Raw genomic sequence first — 26008 nt, 5'->3', positions numbered from 1 at the left:
CATACATCACATGTCAATCAGTCTTAGGCCATGATCCTGGCAGCATTTGTCTGTGCGTTGGCCCAGCAATGGCTGTAGTGACTGCTTTGAAAGGTCAGCCAGGTTCAAAAGTCAGGATCAGCCCATCCCAAAGGCACACTGGCTGGGAACAAGTGTCTGCAGGTACCCGATGTCACTACATATGCATCCCATACTGCATAATTCCATAGCTTAGCAGACCAGGCCCATTATGCATATGATGTGGTAATTCCCAGGGTCAGTCGAGGTGCCCCCTTAGTGGTGTGGGACCACTGTTGCTGTATGCCACTGTCCAGGTACATATCCTGTAGTACTGCCAAGATAAACTATCAGTGTTATATGCAGTTGTATGTCCTCTCAGAGTGCCGGTAGCACACATCCAGGGGTACCACGAGGTCACAGTGATGCTGTGTGTTCTCCTCTGCTGAGGGTGGCCCTCACCTGGACACGTGAGATGATAGGGAGGTTACATCCAGCTGGGATAAATATTTTAAAGGTGGGGGAGAAGGAGGGGGGATACATGCACCGAACATGTCTGCAAGATTGTTGCCAATATCCGTGTGTTTGGTGAATGTTAAGTAGGTGTGGATTAACACAGAGCATATCTGAGGCATGTGGTCCATATGTGTAACATAACTGAAGAAGGCCTTGTGGTCATCCATAGTGTTTGTGTCCATTTCCCTCCCAGAGTAGGCCGTGGCCATTGTTATGACGGACCGTAGCGTAGTACCAGTGCTGACCACAGATGCCTTCCCTTAATGTGAATGTGCCCTGTCCTGCAGTAGCCTCCTGCTATTGTTATACAATCTGCCTCTGTCTGGGGTCCACCGTACAGGATGCCTAACCTTTGTGCATAGGGTCTGGGTTAGACATGTGTGTGCAAGTTCCATGCAATCTGTGGCATGTCCGTGGTAAGCATTTGCAAAGGGGTCAGCAGTGTGGCTTGTGGCTTCCACTGGCCCAGTGTGCTGCATGGATACCATCGCAGTCCCAGCAAGTGAATAACTGTCTAATCACATACATATCAAAGTAGTCTACTGTGCTGGTGGTGGTGGTGGGATATGTATATCCAGGCCGAGTAACATCTGTCCACATCACAGTAGTGGACGGTGTCCCACATACAGTACCTTGGGATGAACCCCCAGAGAGAGGTTGTGCATTGCACCTGTCAGTGTGTGCTGACTGATGGGGCATACTACTATGTTGTGTGGAATGTGGCAGGTATTGTTGCACAGGTGTTGGCTGAGCACTGATATCTGGCCATGTACCTGTGTATCCACCACGACACACACACATGCAACATATGGGAGTAGTAGTATATCACTACACATGAGTATCATGTATAGTATGTGTGCCATATATTGCTGACATGGTCTGCTGATATCCTGTCTGTGTTCTCTTCCAGGGAGATGGTGCGACAGCGTAACCCCACCTACTCTGTGGCAGAAGATGAGGAGATCCACCAGAGCCTAGTGCGGGAGTATGACATCCTGTTTTCCCGCACCAGTCAGAATCAGCAGGAGAGGGCCGCACTGTGGCAAGACCTTGTCTGTAGGGTAAATGATATTGGCACGCATAACAGGACATATGAGCAGGTACGACATCACTGCAGTGATTTAATCCGAAGTGTCCGGCAGCGTGCATCAGATATCCACAGGCAACAGGTCGCCACAGGAGGTGGGGTGGCCACACATCCCCCCCTCACCAGACTGGAGGGGCTACTCCTAAGTGTTGTGGCTCCAGCCCCGGAACACCAACAGCAGTACACCTGCATTATGATGGAGGCTGGTTCCACACAGCAGCACGACATGGAGCGTGCAGGTAATATGCATATGTACACCTGACTGTTCTGTACACTGTATCATATGCAATATCAATGGCACAGTTGTGCCCACTGACATTAATCTCATCATCTCTGCAGGTCCCTCCAGGGTTACAGCAAGACAGGCCATCCATGCTGGTGAGTGTGTTTAACATAACCTATAATAGTCCTGATAATGCTAGTAACAGTAGTGTAACTCAGTAGTGCTCTGTGTGTATACTGCGGGGTGTGCATGTGTGCATGTGTGCAGGTGTGCCTGTGCCCATGTGTGCATGTGTGCATGTGTGCAGGTGTGCCTGTGTCCATGTGTGCATCTGTGCATGTGTGCCTGTGTCCACGTGTCCATGTGTGCATGTGTGCATGTGTGCATGTGTGCCTGTGTCCACGTGTGCATGTGTGCATGTGTGCATGTGTACACGTGTGCATGTGTGCATGTGCCCATGTGTGCATGTGACCATGTGTGCATGTGACCACGTGTGTGCGTGTGTGCATGTGTCCATGTGTGCATGTGTCCACGTGTGCATGTGTGCATGTGTCCACGTGTGCATGTCTGCATGTGTGCCTGTGTGCATGTGTGCATGTGTGCATGTGTGCCTGTGTGCATGTGTCCATGTGTGCATGTGTGTATAAGTGCATCACTGGTAACAATGTCTGGAGACTGTAAACTGTGTTTCCTGTCTTCATCCCACAGGTTCTGGGGCTGCTCTGGTGACCTGCAGCAGGGAACCTGAATCCTGTGCCATGGCTACTGGTAATGATGATATTTGTGTAATGGTACAGGAAGGTGTGTCAGGGTCTTCCATTGGTCAGCCAATTGACAGTACACAGCTGTCAACCCCATCATTGCGCACAGTCATCCTGCCTGTACATCCTTTGTCACCATTGTCCCTAGGTGATGGACAGGATACAGTGGGCATAGACCAGGGTAATGTGGTACCTGTGGCACATGCGTCCCCACACAGCAGCCATGGGCAGGGTCCTCCGATGGTACCACACAGACAGTTGCCCATGGATTCTCGTGGGAGCATCCGTGGGCGTACTGCCTCTGGCCGACGTGCCCAAAGAGGTCTGTCAACCTCAGCTATGTTTCGGACTGTCATGCAGGCACAGTCACATATGGAAAGGTACACCAAACAGGGTCTGAGGGAGCTGAGAGCATGTCACACAGCCATGACAGACAGTATGCGTGACATTGCGGATGCTATCCGTAACTTCACCGATGTCATAGACAGACATTGTGGGGACATATTACAGCAGTTCCACAACCAGATGTCCATGAGCCAGGGCAATGTTGGGTGTTTGCGGCGTCGACGTGGCCGTATGATGGCAGCAGCAGCAGCTGGCAGTCGGCGCGGACGACAACAGGCTCGAGCACACCTCCATAGTGCCAGCAGCAGCCCCAGCAATGCTGGGTCTGTGCTGTCATTGGAACACCCCAGGAGACCACGTGCACATGGCTCTGGACAGTCCCAACAGGGACTTGTGTCCAGTCAACACACTCAGGCTTCTGATGACAGTACCCAGTCTGGCTTTGTACTGGATACGGTCCGTAGCACCCCTGCCAGGCACAGGTACCGTATCCGTGCACATAGACACTGATCTGTATGGCCTGCCAGGTGCAGTCTGTGGCTGTCCACAAACCCCTGTATATGGCAGCCATGAGGTGGAACTGTGTGCGTGCATACACACATGTGAAATGTTAACACCTAGGGCAACCACATACATGCACACACTGCACCAACACTGCCCCACCCTGTACTGCTGCCCCTCACCAACACACATACACACACATGTCAATTGGTGGTATCAGTGGCTGACTCAGGCATACCTAATCCACACCCTGTGCATATGATGACACTGTGCCACCTCCTGCAATCTCCAACATCACTGCGGGAACAGGTAAACATGTTGCTGATGCACAGGGTGACTACATAGAAGTGTATTAGTAGTATCATGTTGGTAACAGTACAGTGTGCTGCTATGACTGTGTGTTTATCCCAGCATGCCTGTTGCAGTAACTGTATGAATGTCCTGAATTGCTATCTGCACCCATAGTACATACCAAAGTATAACAGCTGCACATAATTGCATGCCAGTGGTAAGGTTGTCAACGGATAGCCGCATACATGGGTAGCACAGGGGGAAAGCTAATGCAAGTAGTGATATGCAATGGTGGACATGTACAGTAATGGTGTCAAGTTGCCCACAACAACTATGCCATGTGGATGTTCGCGCATGTAGATATGTGTGCAGTACCAATGTAATCCAAATCACAAATAAGTATGACATAATATCGGTTCTACCATGGGCATCTGCGCTGCGTATTCCTGGGTACATGTTGATAGTGCCTACATATTTGCATTGTTACTTACTGTTATTGTTACCCCTTCTTTGTTGTATAATGCACTACTTCCAGCCCTGTTTACTGTAGCTTTGTTTGCATGCATGTTCGCTTGGGGTCCCCTAGAACACTGCTTACACCTGCAATGCAGAGTTACAGTGCTTCTGTAGACTTCTAGTGACATCTGCATAGCGTTCGATACATATGTCAAAATTACACATGACAGAACGTCGCTGTCTGTCCTGTACGCATGTACGTTGCCTGTGACACATTGCACACGTCTTACCTGGCATTTACCCACGTGTGCAGTCATATATGTCAGTGCTATGAAACAGTAGCGGTACACCCACACATACAGACCTTCAGTATGTTGTTCCCCACTGGCCCTATGTGTTGGTACTCACCATGGCAATCACACTACTAGGGTAGCATGTGCAAAGGTAACCTGTGAATCGCCTCTCTGGTCCAGTTGTGGTTTATGTGAGTCATGTGTCATTGTCACAGCTGCCACATGTATGCAGTCAGCCATCACCCTTGGCCAGGAACGTACAACACATGTGTGGGATGCCACCACACAGCCAATCTGGGGACTGGTCTCTCTGAACCCAGTAATGCCATACCCTGTCAGGTGGCATGTCATATATACTACGTCCTAGACAAATGTCAAGCCCAATCCCTGCTGCTTTTATTGATAATACCCCTGAAGATGTTCCTGATAGTTTTGACCAGTTCTTTACTGAGACATTTCAGGCCCTAGCTAGCCATCTACCTCCTAGCTCCCCTGGTCCTGAAAGTAGCACCCCTAGAAAACTACTTGCATCCAGCTGCCAACCAGTCGCCACTTCACTTCTCCGTACCTTGATTGTAACAGTGAAACCCACTACACTTTCTGCTGATCAACTCCCTGCCGAGTACCTATCAAAACCAGATGATGCTATTGCTTACCCGTCTCAAAGGTAATCAAAGGAACCATGTTAGAATCTAACTTTCCCACCATCTGGAAAATGTCATATGTAATCCCACTTCACAAAGGAGGCAGCTCTACTGAAGTCTCCAGTTATAGGCCAATAGCTATACTCTCTCCACTTGCAAAGATTATGGAAACTTTCATCATAGACAAGTCATGCACCACCTAATCCAAACTCGCATTATGGCAGACACTCAGCATGGCTTACGTCCTCATCACAGCACTACGTCAGGCCTCCTAGCCTTTACTAACACCATATGCCATACTTGCAACAATAATTATATATCTGCAGCCCTCTTTTTGGATATTTCAAAGGCATACAATATGGTTGATCACCAACTTGTACTCCACACCCTGCAAAGACTGTCTAGATACTGGAGCCTTTCAATGGTTTCAATCCTACCTGCATGGTCGACAGCAGGCTGGCCTCTGGCAGAACAAACTCTCTAACCTTCTACCTAACACCCTCAGAGTACCACAAGGCTCTATACTAGGGCCCTTGCTGTTCTCCATCTTCATTAATGACCTTTATACTGTCATCCCAAAAGTCAGCTGTATCCAATATGTTGAATACTCTACTCTGATCTGCTCAGCCACATCTCCAGTAGAGTTATGGTCAGCTACCCAGACCACCTTTAATATAATAGCAAACTGGCTTTCTGAACATCATCTGATCCTAAATCCCAATCAAACTAAACTGCTGTTATTTCACCAACACGTAGGTTTACCACTTTCACCGTTACCATAACATCAACTGATGGCACAATAATCTCCCCTGACCCATCTCCGAAACTATTAGGTGTCATCATAGACAATAATCTCAAATGTGACATACATGTTAACCAGATTATCAAAGCCATCAATAGAAAACTAGGGTCACTTTACAGAATTAAAGCCTTCCTAGCCTCTCCAGCTAAAGGTGCCATAGCTCGCTCACACCTTGTTTCAACCCTTCTGTATGCATCCCCTCTACTCTCAAATATGAACAAGACTGCCCTTAACAAACACTCAATTTGCTACAACCACATTGCCAGGTTTGCCACTGGGCTGCCTTTTAGGACACATCATTGCATCAATCTAAATCAGCTTGGTTGGCTTACAATACCCAGCCTAATACAGTATAACCAACTGATTATGGCCTATAAAATCCTCTATAATCCAGACAATACTCCTGCACTTCAAATATTATCACCCCCTATAACAATCCTAGACCATTTCGATCCTCTAACAAAGTACTACTTCAGACTAGCAAGTTTAATAACACAGCCAGTGATTCTCTCTTTGCAAACCCTGTAAGTAGATCATGGAACTCACTTCCAGCTGATATTACCCTACTGTCCACCTTAGGTCAATTTAACAGTAGACTCAAACAACATTTGTCACTTAACTGGCTATGTCAATGTATCAAGCCTGGCTAACTCGAATGTGTAAAATCTCTGAACCACTTTACTGTGTAATTTTAATTTAATCCTGACTTGTGCTCAGGTCTAACATTAACCTGTGGAACATATTTGACTTGCTTACTTATGTAATCTCTGTAAATAATCTGTTTGTAATATGTAATGCTAGTATTATGTAATGCTGTATCTGCTACCCTCATAGCTTGTCTCCACAGGCCTCCCCTGGAAATGGACATGCATCCAGTCGGGCTATCCCAGTCAACAAATGTAGGATAAATAACTAAATAAATACAATATATTACAGTGACGACAATACCAGTCAGACATTGACACACACTGACAGCATGCTGAACACACTGGGGCATACGTGGGGACTCAGAATAGCAGCCTGCCTGGGCATCACACACCTCCGCAGCTGGCACACAGGCATATGTTCCATCAGAACAGAGCACATGCCACACATGGCACGCACATCCCCTGTGCCACACACTCACAGCCTGTAGGGCTACACAACACACCTGCTACAGACGTGTCAGGTACCTGTCTTGTGTGCTGCACTGGGGTCCCGCTCAACAGGCTGTATCTGGTGAAGGTCACAGTGATATGACTCAGGGGCACTATGGTCCACCACAGCACACATGCATACAGGTCAGTCAGAGGCATGGACAGATATGACTCACTCATTGACCATGCCAGTGTGGCTGCCTGAGACATACCTCCCTGGACTACATGATAGGGAACATAGAATGGATCTCTCAGCATGTGGCACAGGCCAGTATGAGCCTGATGTTGGTTGCCAACATACTCTCACCAGGTATTCTACCACTATATGTGGGAAGGGTGTTGTATGTCTACATTATGCTCAGTCTCCACTGTCATTCATAGGGTATCCACTGGCTGTCAACGTGTGCTTACATGCTAGGGAAGCCACAATGATGTGCACGAGTCATCTTGCACGTGACACCCATGGCCCGATGTATAATGGCAAAGCTCCTTGGTACACACATACTGCCTTATGCTGCAGGACATGGTTTACATAGCGACCTCCGTGGGTATCACACAGGTTAGGACACTAACAGTGCTGCTACACAACAACAGCAGTGTACACCGGAAGATACATGCACCAGACACTGCCCTCAGCACGGTGAACTGCAATGTCTGTGCAGTACCAGATTCATGATTCATGGCTCACAGGTGTTACCCATCACTGACAGGTTATGCCCCATACCATGCCTGTCGTCCCCTACACATGTAACACACATGGATAGGGGGGGTGGTATCCCAAGGTAACACAGATACACACACCTCCAGGTTGTTGGCACAGCACAAACCATCAGGGCCTACTCATGTGCAGCTGACAGTGTGTCGGACTGCCATCTGGTTCATAGCCTGGCACACACAACCCTCACATACACAGGAAGACCACCTATCCTCCATAACAACACTGGCAATATGACAGTCTCAAGAACTGTGTTTATAAGGCCGTACTGCATCCAGCCAAACATTGTGTGTGAGCATTACTGTAGCTACAACACACTAGTTGAAGAGTTCACAGCATGTGGTCACCGAATTGCAGTGGAATGACATGTTACCACTACCACAACAGGTGGGAACATGCAGCACCTGTACATCGACTACATGTATACTATATGGCCCAGACCAGATGTGTATCCCCTGCTGTAGGTCTTTCACCATAGATACCCACACTGTATAGGGACATACCACGTGCGGACCCTGCACAGTAAGACACAGTCATATTGGTATACATTGCAAATACCATTTATCCACACGAAGCATGTGTCAGACATGGTAACTACTGCAGGTCACAGGTATTTATGTGTATGTGTCACACACATACATCACGTGTGCAATGCCATTGCTGGTTTAGGCAATGGCATGCATTGTTATGTACAAACACCCACACAAGGTCATACTGTGTGGCACAACCACACGTGACAGTTGTGGGTTACCAAAACATACCTATCTGTACTCTGACAATGGTAATAGACACAGTAGCAGAGCACACTATCACTATTGGCATTACTAGCCAACTAGCCCTGTTTGGCTGTGCTGATAGTGTGGTGACATCCCCTGTGTTTACTGGGGGAGTATGCAGCACCTGATGTATTGTAGTATTTGCCAAATGGATCTGTGCACTCACACTTGCATTTACACACACCCTACTACCCCCACACACATGCACACTTGCCATTTGCAGGATTCATTCCCCTACCTAACTAAGTCATGACACGTGAGAGAGACGCATTAGCAAAGCGCACTATTCGGTTTACTAGATAGTTCCTCTTCTCTGGCTATACTTATAGGGTGCTGACAACATCAGTATTTTGAAAGGGTAATGTGCATCAGGTAGTGTGATCTCCTGATTGCCAAAACTAACATGTTTTTCATACGGAAATGCACACACACGAACTCCCCACATCCAAACACACACACATGCCATTTACAGGTTTCGAAACCACTACCTAACTATGTTATGACACTCGAGATGGACGCATTAGCAGAGCACGCTATTCGCATTACCGGGAGGCTTCCCTTCTCCTGCTGTACTTATAGGGTGCTGACATCATCTGTGTTTAGAAAGGGGAGTGTGCATCCTGTAGTGTGTTCTCCCAGTTGCCAAAAGGGACATTTCCCTCACACATATTTGCACACACACAGTAACCCCCCTCATCCAAACGCACACACTTGCGGGATTCAAACCACTACCTAACTATGTTATGACACTCAAGACAGACACATTAGCAGAGCACGCTATTTGCAATACTGGGAGGCTTCCCTTCTCCTGCTTTACTTATAGGGTGCTGACACCATCTGTGTTTAGAAAGGGGAGTGTGCATCCTGTAGTGTGTTCTCCCAGTTGCCAAAAGGGACATTTCCCTCACACATATTTATACACACACACAGTAACCCCCCTCATCCAAACACACACACTTGCCATTTGCAGGATTCAAACCACTATCTAACTCTGTTTTGACACTCGAGACGGACGCATTAGCGGAGCGCGCTATTCGCATTACTTAGAGGCTTTCTTTCTCCTACTGTACTTATAGGATGCTGACATCATCTGTGTTTAGAAAGGGGAGTGTGCATCCTGTAGTGTGTTCTCCCAGATGCCAAAAGGGACATTTCCCTCACACATATTTGCACACACACAGTAACCCCCCTCATCCAAACACACACACTTGCCATTTGCAGGATTCAAACCACTATCTAACTATGTTATGACACTCAAGACGAACGCATTAGCAGAGCGCGCTATTCGCATTACTGGAAGGCTTCCCTTCTCCTGCTTTACTTATAGGGTGCTGACATCATCTGTGTTTAGAAAGGGGAGTGTGCATCCTGTAGTGTGTTCTCCCAGTTGCCAAAAGGGACATTTCCCTCACATATTTACACACACACACAGTAGCCTCCCTCATCCAAACACACACACTTGCCATTTGCAGGATTCAAACCACTATCTAACTATGTTATGACACTCGAGACGGACGCATTAGCGGAGTGCGCTATTCGCATTACTTGGAGGCTTCCCTTCTCCTGCTGTACTTATAGGGTGCTGACATCATCTGTGTTTAGAAAGGGGAGTGTGCATCCTGTAGTGTGTTCTCCCAGTTGCCAAAAGGGACATTTTCCTCACACATATTTGCACACACACACAGTAACCCCCCTCATCCAAACACACACACTTGCAAGATTCAAACCACTACCTAACTATGTTATGACACTCGAGATGGATGCATTAGCAGAGCACATTATTTGCATTACTGGGAGGTTTCCCTTCTCCTGCTGTACTTATAGGGTGCTGACATCATCAGTGTTTAGTAAGGGGAATGTGCATCCTGTAGTGTGTTTTCCCATTTGCCAAAAGGGACATTTCCCTCTCACAGCCTTTCACACACACAAACCCCTCTCACCCACACACAAACACACACACACTGAGCATTTGCAGGATTCTAACCCCTACCTAACTACATTATGACACTTGAGGGAGACACATTAGCAGAGCGCACTATCCGAATGACTGGGCATCTGTTCTGCACCTGTAGTATTTCTAGGGTGCTGACATCTTTATTTCCACAGAGGTATGTAGATGTAGTACTACCTGTCAGGTGGGGGATAGCATATATATGCATTTGCAGCCACCTACGTCAGGGTCAGATATGCACATCGCACTGGCAGGTTATGTTCTATACCATGCTTTGGGACCACAGGACCTGTAACACACAACACAACCAGTCCGGAACACCACACCCACATCCAGGACACACACTTAGCTTCCCTGGGAACAGTGCCAGGATATGCAGGTATTCACATACACCATTCCAGTTGTTAACATCAGGTACAGGCATATTGTGTGTAAGAACTACTCAGGCCTCTACCACTTTACCCTACAGCCACTACAATTTGTGGGTCCATGTGCTATGGCAGAACCACACACCACAGCCACATGGGTGAATACATATTGCACCTGTCCATCTGCAACGTGGGTACTCACTTTTCCACACCAGAGGTAGACCACCATTGTTGATATCTGACCATGACCACCTTTCCCTGGACATCCATATCTCATCTCCACCCCCAGGAAAGGTTGTCACTGCACACAAACTGTGTTTAGCACAAGCAGACTCTACACTTGTGTAGACTGGGGTGGATGACTTCAGAGGACCCATGCTGGAGGACTATACTGGCCACTCAGCATAATCCTTGACACTTGCATCCTATGAGCATGTGTACAGTTTGCATTGGTCATGCTATCCCACATATACCCATGACTGCTCCACAACAAGACACCTGTCAGCTGTACACCGGCCATATATGCGCCATTCAACAGACAGAGTGACCTAATACATTGCAGAGCTGTAGCCCACAGAGGGAGGACATCTGTGGACAGTTCCAGCACGGCACTTCATTCACACATACTCATTACAACACAGTGTTGACAGTGGAATCATCCAGAAAATGCAGATAGGGCTCCCCTCAGTCTGTTATTGATGGAAACCTACTGTCAGAGATCCTCAGCAACCCTCTCACAGCACACACCGACAACATGGCTGTGGCTTAGCACATTCAATCCCTGAGACCTCCATGGTGCCCCTGCTTGACAGAGGCACAGCTCACTAGCCTCACATGTTGCCTTCTGTGACCTACTTTACAGTGGCACGGTAGCCTACTATCCTGGGGATGCAGATGCCATGCACACTCTGGCTGAGCTGTCATTCCCTGGGGCAAGAAGCCTAGTATTGACCTCTACACCCATATGTTCAATTGTCGGATGCACAATATTTGTTGTGCTGTTCTACTGTTTGCAGGTCTTTATTGCCATAGCATTCCCTGTTCCTATGACCAACTTGTGTATCTGTGGCAGATGTTTGCATATGACGGCGATCCACTATATCACTTATGTCTCTGTGGTCATTTACTGTGTGCACTGGGCTGATTGCTGTGTTGTGGTTGGTTCCTGGACTGACACGTACAAATACCAGATATGTGTGGCCAACTGCTACACGGAGATATGGCCTAAGTGTGTGAGCATGCCCAGTTCAGCCTTTCCATGGCATGTTGTCTGACATATGCCTCATTTATCAAAGTGTGCGAGCATGCCCAGTGTGAGCTTTCCATATGTTGCACTCTGAAGTCCAACACATATTTGGGTGTGTGTGACCTTCGACATTATTGCACGTTTATGATTGTGTGCTGGGTGTCATGTTGTGTACTAACTGGCCAACTGCTTCGTGTCTGCCACAACACAACTACTGTGCCTGCAGGAATTGCATGGGATACTTTGCAGACAGTTCTCAACATACTTTCATAATGACCTAACACTGTAGTACCATATAGTGTACTGGTTCGGTACTTTCACTGTAGTGGACAGTATCATGGGCTTTAGTCCTATCACTGCTTGACATCTTCATAGTGAGCACAACAGACTGTGTAGGGGCAGTTGTGCACATATGACCATGTTGCAATATGTTCAGATATGGACTACCTACACCAGGCTCGTCCAACATTGCTAGTGTATTCCACAACATGAGTGGACATTGGCAAACACTAGCGATGTTCCATAGGCCATTTCTGATGGTAGTCACAGGGTGTGTTTGTCCTTCGACACACTTTGTAACTGGAGTTTGCCATTACATATGTCATGGTTGGTATACTGTGCCTCTGTCTACCTCTGACATAACAGTGATACCCAGGGTAGCCTACCATCTCCCATACACTCATCAGGATGCCTCTTGAGGGGTGTCGATATGTGGCTCTCTGGCTGACCTGTACCAGGAGTTTACTGAAGTGTGGGGGTGCCTTCTGTGTTATGGATCATTCTGTACAGCTTGTCCTATGTATGTCAGTGCTGGGGTTCAGGTCTCTCATGTGCATAGCTCACTGTCATTCAGATTGTACAAGGTGCAACATGTTCATTCATTCCAGGTTGGACATGGCTTCATACATCAGGCACAGCTTTCCTGTAGCTGGGAAGGATGGCGTTGTGTGGGGCTGCAGTTTGTTTACTCAGGCAACACATGGCATCTGTTCATGCTCTTTGCTACCCCTGGTGGGGTACTGTTGTGGACTTTACAGTTGTTGGAGGTGTCTGCTGTGGTATATCCCACAGGGGCTATTGTAGTCAGTTGTGATGCTGATGGAGGATGGCTACAGAGCCAGAGTGAGTTCCCCTTATCTACATCTGCCAGCCTTCATGTTTGGGTGGGTATATGGTACATGTTTCTGCGAACACTACAGACACATGTTTGTCCAGTGCAGGATATTTATCACCTTTTGTACCCAGGTCTCACATTACATGTTAGGTGCCTCATTGGTTAACACCTGTGTGGTAATTTGTGGGCACTTACTGTATATCCACGGTGGTTGTCTATACACAGTTCTGCAATTAGCTTGCTGACATGGCTATGGCTACAGTTGTCTGTTTGTAGGTGGCCCTTTTGTGGGTTGCTTGTGTCAGCTGGGGGTCGGATATGGTGGGCTGTTTGTACTCCTCTGCATACATGCTCAGTCACGGTCCTTCCATGTTGGCCTATACCTATGGGACATGTATACAGAACGGGGGGGGGGCCAAGACCAGGCCTTGTGGGATGCCACTCATATCCGCTTTGTAGTCTGACATGGATGCGGCATGTCTGACCATGTCGGTTCTGTCCTTGGTCTGCTTTGCAACCCCTCTACTGACATAGGGGTGTATATTTAAGCTGGTGAACATATCCATACTGAACACATACGGTATTGTCTAGAAGCATGTGCACGGTCCAGCTATGCTGTGTGGACCACATAGCCCTCATCAATGACCTTAATGACTGCTTCAAATGGGTCAGACATGTTTAGGGGCCGGTTCTGCAGTTACAACAGCCACAGTGTGTAGGGTCCAGTATCAGTAGGTCCACATTAGCCTTCTGTCTGCGGTACATACTGATCCTTTCTATAGCTGTGCAGAACAAGCTTGTCAGGATCCTGGGGTGGTAGTTTGGAGTATCCATTCAGGCAACACCTTTGTTGTGATGGACCACTGTTGTTCTATACTGCTCTTTGGGTACATATCCTGTGGTAAGGCTGACATTGGCCAGTAGTGTGATTTTGCATTCCATTACTCTTGGGGTCCATGTTGGCCTCAGCACAGGACACCATCACATACCTTTGCTGCTGTGTGTTCTGCTTTGCAGATGATGGCTGTTACCTCAGCATCTGCAATGTCAGGGGACCATCTGCTGGGATAGGTATTTTGCACTCGCGGGGGGTGTTTGCACTGCACCTGACAGGTTGTATGTTAGCAATATGTGTGTGTTTGGTATGTTGTTTGTAATATCTGTGTGATTCGGAGCATATCTGTGGATGCCCAACATGGTTCCTACCATCAGTTGGGTAAGCCTTGTGATTATCCTTAGTGTCCTGTATGTGTTGTATCTTCATAGGTTCATGGGTTCATAGTAGGCTAGACACCCTAGGCCATTAGTAAGCCTAGCTAGAGTGTGTGTGTCTTTCGCCACCCCTTGCTATGTTCAATTATGGCCATTTATGAGGTTCTTCACTGTGCCTCTGTCTGGTCGTGACACAGTGGGGACCCCCAGTATACATGTACGGTCATCCATCCACTTGGCAATATTCCTGTTGAGGGGTGTCAGTGAGGGGTTCTGCCTACCATGGATTGGGATCCTGTTTCTGGGTGTGGGGAGCCTATGGGTTATGTATCTGTCCCTCCAGCACATCTTATTTCATTATGTGTTGAGGTTGACATCTGTGACTCTCACAGCTCCAATGGCTTTGATTTCCTGTTGTGTAGCATGTCCATTACTCCTGTGTTGGACATGGCCTGGAACAACAGACATACAATGCCTCTGTGTAGGCAGTGTGTGACTGCAGTCAGCTGGGGTGTCTACAGCCAGGCAGCATATGACATATATTTCACACCCTTTATCCTGTTGGTGGGGTAACTATGAGGTCTTCCGAACCGCTGCAGGTGTCACGTATGGTACATCCCATATGAGTCATTGTACTAGATTATGGGTCTGATAAGGGAACAGTACAGTGGCACAGTGACCTCTGTTGATGTTGATGTGAATCCTTTCATGATACGGTGTCCAGTATCAACAGTCTTCATAGCCACATTGGCATTGTGGCTGTCACATGACAGATTAATGTCGACCTGTGTCCCTAGGTCCCTGATGACTCATTGCATACATAATGGTTTGACACCTATGTGGTACTTTGTGTACCTTGTCTGGTATTTGGTGGGACATCCATACTGTCCAGTGTCTTCGGATGTCTGGGTGGGGTTCTTGTGTGTGAGAGTGTGGTCTGTCGCATGCTACAGACTGTACAGCAGTTTTGACTACAGTTATGTGCACATGGGTGGTGTCCGCTGCTTTGTGCATTGTCATTTACCTGGCTATATGGGTGTCTGTGCTGCATATGGATACTCCCCCTCCTTTGATGTCTTGGTGCAGGTATTGGGGCCATAACACATGGTATGTGGTATAACCTAGTAGTGCTGGTGTGCTATCACTAGGCCTACAGCAGGCTTCTGTCACTGGACAGGCATCAATGTTCTCCATAATGGGAAGTGCCTCAGGGGCATGCATATTGCAGTTTACACATCTGGCATTGGTCAGCATTACCCTTATGTTTCCTACCACTTATGTTTTCTAGGGTGGTGGGTAGTCTTTTTGGCCTTGCCTACATACGGCTCTATGGAGGCGCCAAAGGCCTTATCCAGTATCCAGACGCACGGGTAACAGCTGACAGCCATCCCTGTAACAGCAGCATGGCTTGTCATGCTTGACATTTCAAGCAGACACACATTACACCCTCTTGGACTGACAGCTGTAACTGTGCCAGCTGTTAAACATGAGCATTCTGTGTTTGTACTGTGGCATCATTCTTGGTGAGGGTTGGATGCTGCACACAGCCAGTGTCATCCTGCCCTGGGGTACATACTTGGAGGGACCATCCATGTCTCATTTGATGTTGACCAGGGAGGTACATCTCAGGTAATTCACACCAGCATGGACATTGAGTGCATCATATTTCTGCTTGCTTTGGGGTGACCTGCGTACTTGTGTTAAGTGGCATTTTGTGGCTACCTACAAGCAGCTTACACTACCCTTTCCCTTGTTCAGTCTGGTGAGTGGGACAGCTGTGTGACTGCTTATACAGACACCTATTACGACTGTATCAGGCATGTTGTTTCTCCTTCGGGCCTGTGACTGTTTGGCACACCAGCTTTGCGTACTATTCGTTGCATGTGCTATGTTTGAAGGTTGTGATTGCTTGTGATCTACTTTGGAGGCGTCTGTTGGTGTGGTGTGTTTGTAATTAAGGCCTCCGGGAATATTTGTCTGTGTTTATGTGTTTGGTTTACAGTTGTGGTAGGTCTATGTGGGACTGGGTTTGTGGTGTATGTGGTTACCTTCTCCTCCTGACTAGTGTTGACAGTACTGAGTTGTTGGAGCTCAACCTCTGGTTTGGATACATGGATGCATCTATCACATATGTTTGTATTTATTGGGGGGTGTTGTGGTTGTCTGTGTACTTGGTACTGGTGTCACATTGCCTCTGGATTCATAGATTATACTTGTTGTGGCTGGACTTAGTGGATTGTATGTGTGGACATATGTTGTTGCCATACTACTGGTCAGTGATTACTTCCCTTTTTATGTTTGCTCTATCATGTGGTATCTTCCTCATTCTCTTGCATGGTTTGGTAATGGCTGGAGGCCAGCATGCCAGATGCCTGCGTGTATGGCATTGTGTGTTGTTGTTATTTGTGATTGCATACTCCCAGCATTCTTGGCTGTGTTCATGGAATGCCTGTATAACATGTTCTGTGGTGTGTCCCATATTCTGCACTTGCACAGGGCCTTTTGTGGATTCAACATCGGTTTTGAGGGCTGCAACCTATACTTTACACATGTTTTTCACTGTGGTATTCTGGCCAGGGACTGGGGTCAGGGTGTGTATATCCAGTGTGATTACTCTATGGTCTGGTCTTACCAGTGAGGGGTACACTTCTCATCTTGCCATCCAGTACACATGTTGCTGATTATCACATCCAGTATGCTTACCCTCTTGTGGGAGTAGTACATTGTTCCTGGGCATTTTGGTTTATGGAATCTGGGTAATTTTCTCCTACTGTGTTGGTGCTAGTACAATGCTACCGGTGTATGTCTGGGTATTTTCAGTCGAGCAATATAATGTGGTTTGGGGGCTTGATATATTCATGTATTCCGACATAGGCCAGGTGCTGTTCCTCATATTAGGACAGTGGTCTGCAGCAGGCTATATACTGAGGCAGTTTTAGCCATTGGTATTTGACCATGGATATTCCATGCTGCTTCTTGTTGTGGTACCAACATGGGGGTGTGGTTATCCTTGCCATTTCTTGCTAGTCACCCTCCTTTTGTAGCTTGTTCCATGTTTTGCGGCTGTACAGCACAGTATGAGGTGTGACCTGGTAGTGTTAGGGTGCTGATGTGAGCCTTGCCCAGTTCTCTATTACAGGACTGGTATCGACATTCTCCTTACTGTGTGCGTTTACACTGCACACATCTTGCTGTTTATACATCTGTCATGGGGTAGTATTACATCTAGGTTCCTATCCCTTGTAGAACCTATGAGGTTGGGTTTGTGTTTTGAGACTTACCTATTCAGGGCATGCTGTGGGTATTGACAGCCTTTGCCAGTATCCATGGGGCATGGCATGATAGGTGCATGCCACCCCTAGCAGGTGGTGCATCATGTCAAACTCTGCATATCTTCCCAGCCTGTAACACATTGGCTCCCCTTTGACTGACTGCATTACTTCAGCCAGTTATTGTACTTGATCTTCTTGTCTTCATAGTGTGGCATCATGCTTGGTGAGGGTGAGATGTTAGGCAGGGTCTTCATGTTTGCATATACTAGATGGTGTTACATTGCTTAACACATGGCAATCATGCCTCAGGTGGTGCTGCAGGGCTGCCTCTGTTGGATGCACATACTACACTCCCTGTACATGTTTGAGAGCAGGTTGTGTCATGTTAGGCATCCCTGTTACTATATGAGTGAGTCAGAGAGGGGTATCATTCCCAGGGTTCCTACTGAGCCAGTGTATGTGTTATGCGTTACCTCTTTGCCAAGGCCAGGGCATACTGGGCATGCCTCCTTCTGCCTACTGGGGCAGGCTCAGGTTGTTCCTCCTCCGAGTCACGCTCTGCCTGTGATGGCCTTGGCAATGGTGGGGGGCTGTTTGGCTCGGTCCTATGCTGGTCCTGCTGCAGCTGTTTTTGCAAGATCATATTATGTAGCATAGCACATACCATGACAATTTGGGTACATGTAGTTGGTGTGTACTGCAAGGCTCCACCAGATGTGTCCAGACACCAGAACCGTGACTTGAGCAGCCCAAACACATGCTCTATCACATTACGTGTTTGTGCGTGTGCCTCATTATTGTTCTGTTCAGGTGTGTGTGCATTTATGATGGGTGTCATCAGCCATGGCTCCAGTGCATAACCTGCATCCCCCACTAGGTGTCCGTGTGGGATGTCCCCATTGGCAAATGTCTGGCACAGCTGCGTCAAATGCCAGATGTGGGAATCATGATAACTCCCAGGGCAGCCAGCACACACATTCATTATTATGCCCTGGGCATCACACATGACCTGGCAGTTGATGGAGGGGAAGCCCTTGCGGTTAATGTAGGCCCTACCCCGCTCACTGGCTGGTGCTTTGATGCGTATGTGCGTGCAGTCTATTGCACCCAGTACCTCAGGGTATTCCGCTATTTGCTGGAAGAGACGCATATTGCTGGCCAATACCTCACGGGCATTGGGGAAATATACATGATCACCGACGTGCTGATATGGCATCCAGGAACTGGTGTAGTACCCTGGAGGCTGATGCCTGTGATATCCCCATTATATCGCCAGTTGGTCTCTGGAAGGTACCTGTTGCTAGTATTCTTAGGCCAACACATACCTTGGTTTCCACTGGGATGGGTTCCCCTCTGTTGGTTCTGTGTGTGAGGCATGGCCTGCACAGCTCAACAATTTGCTGCAGGAGGTCTCTGTCCACTCTATAGTGCTCTACTATCTCCAGCTCATGTAACCCGTGGTAGGTGACCCTGGGCCTGTACACTCTTCTCCGTCTTCTCACTGTGGGTTGTCTGGCACCATCTGCATTGTCACCACCCTCAGCAAGTCACCTATGTCTCATTATGACAGCTATGGCAGCCCCTAACATTTCTGCTCTGAGTGAAGCTTTTTCATTTTTCACTTCTATTAGCTTACTCCTGTCTTGCAGTGTCTCTTAATGGAAACATCCTGCACTACTGTTTGCAGAGTTTTAAGTGCTGGGCTGGGCTACTATTCTGCCTGTGTAATTGCCTGCTTCTAATTGTTTTCACCTGCTAGCTTCAGCAGTTATCCCTGCTAGCTTCCTATTAATTCTGTTGCTTCCTTTTTCCTCTCTGTTTCCTCAGGGGGGAGCAACTTGCATACTATCTGAAACACGCTCACAGTGGCTTACACGCGCGCACACGTGCTTACACGGTTCGGAATCTACTTATTCGGATTTAAACGCGTGTACACCCGCGCAAACACTGTTGCACGTCTGCCAACAGCCTCCAACATACTCAGCCTGCCTTACACGTGCGCACACCCGCGCAAACAGTGTTAAACTTCTCCCAACACACTCCCACATGCTCACACTGCCTTACACGCGCACACACTGTTGTACTCGCGCTTCATGGCATGCACACGTGCGCATGCACGGCCAGCAAGAAACTTTGGTGTAGGTAACAGTGTACACCTTCCATTTCTTGACTTTCCATGACTTATCTAGTGGCACACCTCTTTCCATGATCTGTGCCTGTCATCTGTCATGTTACACTGGCCTCCAATGAACTGCATTTCTTTCTACCATTCCCCCCTGTGATGTCACCTATCTCCTACTCTATTCCTCTCCCTTTTGTATCTCTTACACTACTCAGACTGTGCTCATTTGGTATGTGACTGTGAGATTCAGTATTCGAACCCTCATTTACATGAGATTGCCTACTAATGCTTAGTTACATGTCTTAGACTCAGCTTCCCCCCTTAGCAACCACTACACGGTGGCCATGTTGGTTTTAGTCTGCTGGTCCCTGCATTGTCATTCCATGTATTGCATGAAACCCACATTTGTGGTTTTGTAACCTTCTTTTTTATGGTTTTATACAGCGCATCCCGTTTGTGCGGGGCTGCGCTGGGTTTAAAAAAATTATATTTTTAATATTTTTGCATCGGGTTATCTTGCCAATGGCCACATATTTGGCCATTGGCATGCTGCCTGAATCATATGCAACCTTTTTTTGGAGCTGACATCGCTCCATTGTGGATTTTGCAGAAATGTACTCAGTTGTCAACTGAGTACATTTCTGCAGCTAAAACGTCTCCTACACGGACTGGTTTCTGCTTCGTGGATCGCGAATATACCTCATTTGCATACCTTTCGGATGCAAGTGAGGTATTTAGCATGTCCACGCCCAGTCCATGTAAGAGACGTTTTAGCTGGTCTCTTACACGGAGTTTAGGTCTGTTCCTGGATCGCGAGGCTTGCATGGAGTGTTGCACGTCTCTTACACTCCGTGCAAGCTTTCGTGAATCCTGCCCAATGTCTTCACATATATATTTTATTGCTTATGAATATTTATTTATTTTAATTCTTAACTGTATCACATGATTGCTTAAGATGAGTATTATTTCTTTAAATGCCTAATTGTACCACATGATTTTACAGCACTATATAAGGATATGACCTTAAGTTTAGTATTGTCTGAAGAAGCGGCCTGTGAGTTGTGAAAGCGCTTACCTTATTTTATTTTATTTTATTTTATTAAAAGTTTCTGTAAGTTGTGTGCAGTTTCTATATTTATAACTGTAATATTTGGCTACACTCCCTGGTGTTGGCTAGCATTGCCCCAATGCATCTGTAGTGCTGCATATGTGGGTTGTAGGTGACCTCTCTGCTGAATGCGATATTAAGGGTTTATCTGGTGTCTACCTCCCATCTCAATGCCTGTTCCATGCAACAGACCATATTATATTATCAGCTGTCCTGTGATTACACACATGACAAGTATTCCTGGTGTGTAATGTGGCAGTCCATGTCCATGTACTGCATGATCCCAGAGGGAGGTACTGCTGCAGGAACACCCCACAATCACACATGTGCATACATGGCCAGCCACACAAACACACACACATGCACACATGCATTCTGCATGCATCAGCCTCCCTCCACTTCACAAGAGTGAACCTACAGACAAACTAACTACCCACCAGGATGCACACACACACACACACACACACACACACACACACACACACACACACACACACACACACACACACACACACACATGCACACACACACACACATATACAGGTGAGGTTGCACAATGATAGTACACAAAGTCCTCCTATTACCCCTCTGCCAACATGCATAACATATGGAACCCAACAGAATGCAGTGCAGCTATAGTCAATCCATGCTAGTAACAGTATACATGTGTGTGATGCACGTGCTGTTGTGCTGTGTCACTAGGTGAAGCTCCTTCCCCTGGATACCACTGCACCCATGTACAAAGTATTGCTGTGCACCTGTTCTGCACCCTGCCATGTACTGTGCACCACACCTCACAGGTGTACAGTCCATTGCTGAATGTGTACTACTGTGTCAGTTATGTCAGCTTTAATGCTCACAGCCCCTATGTTTTCCAGAAACACATACCTGAGATGATATGTGGACAGATGTCATTTGTGAATGCCTGATGTCTGATTCACAGATCTCAACATCAGCGGACCATGTATGACCAATCCAATACTCTTACACTGACAACCATCAGAGCATACCATGCTTATGGGGGGTGTACACACCATTATTGATATGATGCACCCATCCTTGATCTGCCATGGGACCACACCACCACATATCTTAACAGTGCATGAGCCTGATATGTGACATATGTCCTGTACTTTCACATGCTGTGTCTACGGAATGTTTTAGGTGTGCGGAGCCTGACCGCAATGCATACACACCATGTGAGCATATGTGTGCACACCCTTATCATGACGGTTTGTCGCACCTCTTGTTGTACTACAGCAATCACTACTGCTGACAGGGTTATACCAGTGTGGGTCATCTGCATTTGCCAGTGTATGTTCAGTCTGCCCAACACATGTCCCCCTAATCTGCATGATTGCAAGGTCCACTCCTGTGCACATCCCTTGGTGTTCACACACTGCCATCACTATTGCTGTGGGGGTAGGGTTACGGCTGCCACAAGTCCTAAACCTGACTATGTGCAGATACAGCCATTCTTAGCATCCTTAGGATCCCTGCTGCAGTGCATTGGTGTGTCATGCTAACACCTCTTTCCCCTCCTTCAGCCTTTTTGCAGATGCATGACAAGTAAGCCCTAGACATGTATGTTGCTTTGCAGTATCTCATACACTGAACACCACATGTTACAGCCTAGTCCCAGCTGATAATGTGGACCACTGTAATGCTTTATGCCATAGTATATCTCTGCAGCAGTTGCCATTGTCCTACAGGTATATACACTGGTTTTGCACTGTATACGGGTGTTGTTCAAAACATGTCCCTACTGTAGGCCATGTCTCCCACCATTATGTTGCTCCCTGTGGACACATTCCACAATGACAGGATGTTAGTTATCATGCAAGTGTCTGACATACCCTTCCAATACCCCATCATGGTCACCCCTGTGATGCCGTGCATTTCACAACAACAATTTGTGCACATGTACAGCATGCATTCTGGGTAGCTATGTTAGATGTGTGCATGGAATATACCATCCCCATTACATGCCTGGTGTATTGGCAAGCATCTACATAAACCATACTCACCAACTACAGGCTACTGCCTTGGTGGTATCCCGGAGGGACCTACATAAGAGGGTGAGAGATGCAAAATCAGTGGCCACAACTGTGCCATTGCTACAGGGTGGGTGCAGTATTACAATACATCAACAGTACATTTCCACAATACTACCACATATGATCATCTGTTTATCACTACTATGCAGCAACAGAATATATCTATGACATGCAAGATATGCATGATCTACCTGTACCGATGTGGATGTATATGCAACAGTGGTCTACATATGTGCCCTGTGGCCTTACCTGCATGCCCCTCGGCTGGTGTGTGGGTGGCACTCACCTCCACAAAGGTGTCTGGTGGTCGGTGGCTGGCCAGACGAGCAGGTGCCACGGGACTGGCCAGGAGCTCCTCCACACGTGTCAGGGGAATGGAGGGCATGGCCCCCCTGTGGCGAGGTGATTCCCCCAGACTGCAGCAGCATGCCGACGGGCATTGTGAAGCAGGTGAAAACAATGATGCCGGACCTGCTCATAACTGTGGTTGTGCAGTCCGACATCATTGACCCTGTGGACTAGGTTATTCCACAGGGAGGTCCACTCCTGCTGATCATGGGCAGCCCGGCCAAACAAGGTAGCATAGTGCTATATGAGTCCATTCAGCAAGATTTCATTTTCCGCTGCTGTGTAGGCCGGCAGCCTTCCATGAGACATCATGCCTGACAGACATAAAGATGGACACAGGTGTGAGTAAGTCATGCTGCACGGTTACCACAGTTCTTAATACACATCACTGTCCCCCTCCCACATTATCAGCGACAATAAACTGTACACAAACTCAATAGGTATGGCTATAGCATACATACCTGTGGGACAGATATTGTACAGTACCACGCTTTGTGCAATGTGTTTGTAGCCATGTTCCCTGTGTGGACACTATAATTGCTGGGCTGTTACAGACTATTCACCTGCATGCCATTGTCAGAGCCATAATGGTTCCATATATGCCTGTGGTATGCTTGCTATGTGTGCTGCACATCTGACATACTGTGTTATTGCGGTTATCTATGCATTCTATTGGACATGTTCTGGGATTGTGTAGACTATTACTACCAACATATGTTCTATAACAGTGACAAAATAGCATGTATATGTACTACTGGCTAGCAGAACCACCTCTCCAAACTCATCTGCCCATGTTACCAGGCCACATCACATGTGTGTCTCACCCTGGGGCCTCGTCATGTACTTGTCTAGCAATACCATCAAGTGGAACCAACCCAGGGGATGTTGTCCCCTCCCCAGGGGCACACACCGACATGTTCCTGTCCCCTGAGGTCAGGTCCAGGGTCTGTTCAACAACGGGCTCCACAAACACATGTGGGATGTGCTACATCACCTTGAGGCACCCAGTACACATTCACAGGGTCCACATGCTCCTCCTGCTCAGCCTCCAGACCAGGCACCTTCAGGACATAGACTGCTGTTGTGAGTAGCAGTGGGTGGGAAGCTTGTTCCCATTGTGTCCATATTGGGGCCCATGGGGCATCCACATCACAGACCACACACACCATCCAGGGTGTTTACCCACCACATGTGTCACATACAACCCCTGTAGGCTGTCATCTATATCTACAAACCTTGACCACCTCCACAACTACACCTGCCATACATCACCATATTTCCATTCCACACTTCACAGACAAGGGCAATGTGGTCCCAACAAGGGGTTCACATGTGACATACCTGTCCATGTTGCACACACTGACAGCTGTAGATATCTGTGTGTATTGCTATGTGTGCTGTTTCCTCACACATAGCATGCAGCACTGTGGTATTAATATAGGGGACATGTATTTACATACATATATGTTTGTGTGTGTGTTTGTATATATGTAGACATGTGCATATAGGTATATATCTATATATGTGTAGATATATGTGATGTATATATATGTGCTCATATATATGTCTACACATGGGTATCTGTATATTTGTGGACATACATGTAGATATATATATATATATATATATATATATATATATATATATATATATATATATATATATATTTGTGTGTGTGTGTGTGTGTGTACACATATGCATACCTATATGTGGGGCACATTTAGACATCAGGTCCATAATCTCACAACACCTTCCTGCACAGCTGCACTGTTCTGCCTTGCTACAACACAGACAGGTGCCACATATGGACACAGCCTTCCATTAGGGGGGTATATGTAGGGCCAGATTTCAGGTAACCCTATTATACACCTATGGCATTCCTGCATGCTACAATACAGGTTAACCTGAGTATCCTGCAAGAGGTGGGCTGGGAACCCATGTGTCGACCATAATGGCATTACTTCCACCACCAGCTATTGGCCACGTAATATACATACTTCCCATTACACAACACACACCTTGATGGCTTACATCTTATCAGTCAGTGCTGCTCTGCACGGTTGACGGGAAAGGCCCACTACCCACAGGGACACACTCTATTGTCCTTAGCAGTTGTTCAGCTGACATCATTACAACAACACCTGAAGGCACATATAAATCATACCACATCATCTATCCCATTATTATGGACCAAGTACTAAGGTCCATTACATACATGTATAATTCACATACCTGTTCTGGGAATGAAGACTCTTCTGGATGGTTTTCTTATTTTTTCTGTGCTTTATACGCACACTCTCTCTCTCTCTCTCTCTCTCTCTCTCTCCCAGTCTCTCTCCAGTAAATGGAATGAGCTGCTTTGCATAGATTGCAGCATGGAATTTGTAGGTGATGCACATGATCAGGTGATGGCCTCTGCATCAATGAGTGCCCTCCAATTCCTACCTGCATGCAGCATGCTGTGTAGTACTTCCAATTACCACTGCCATGGCAACCAACTACTACAAATTCTTACATCTTGTGGGCATGGTCCCTTTACCTTCCCTCTATGATGGACATCCTTCCTGTGTGTGGGTAGCAGTGTTACAGACAGCCGGTAGCAATACCTCTTGCAGGAGAACCTGCACATGCAGGCCAGCTACATATTTGTAGGAGGTTCCAGAACTA

This window comes from Protopterus annectens, chromosome 1.part0 (genome assembly GCF_019279795.1).
Source record: "Protopterus annectens isolate FY-2018-M chromosome 1.part0, PAN1.0, whole genome shotgun sequence".
In the NCBI taxonomy this organism is placed as follows: domain Eukaryota; kingdom Metazoa; phylum Chordata; order Ceratodontiformes; family Protopteridae; genus Protopterus; species Protopterus annectens.
This window is presented reverse-complemented; position numbering follows the sequence as displayed.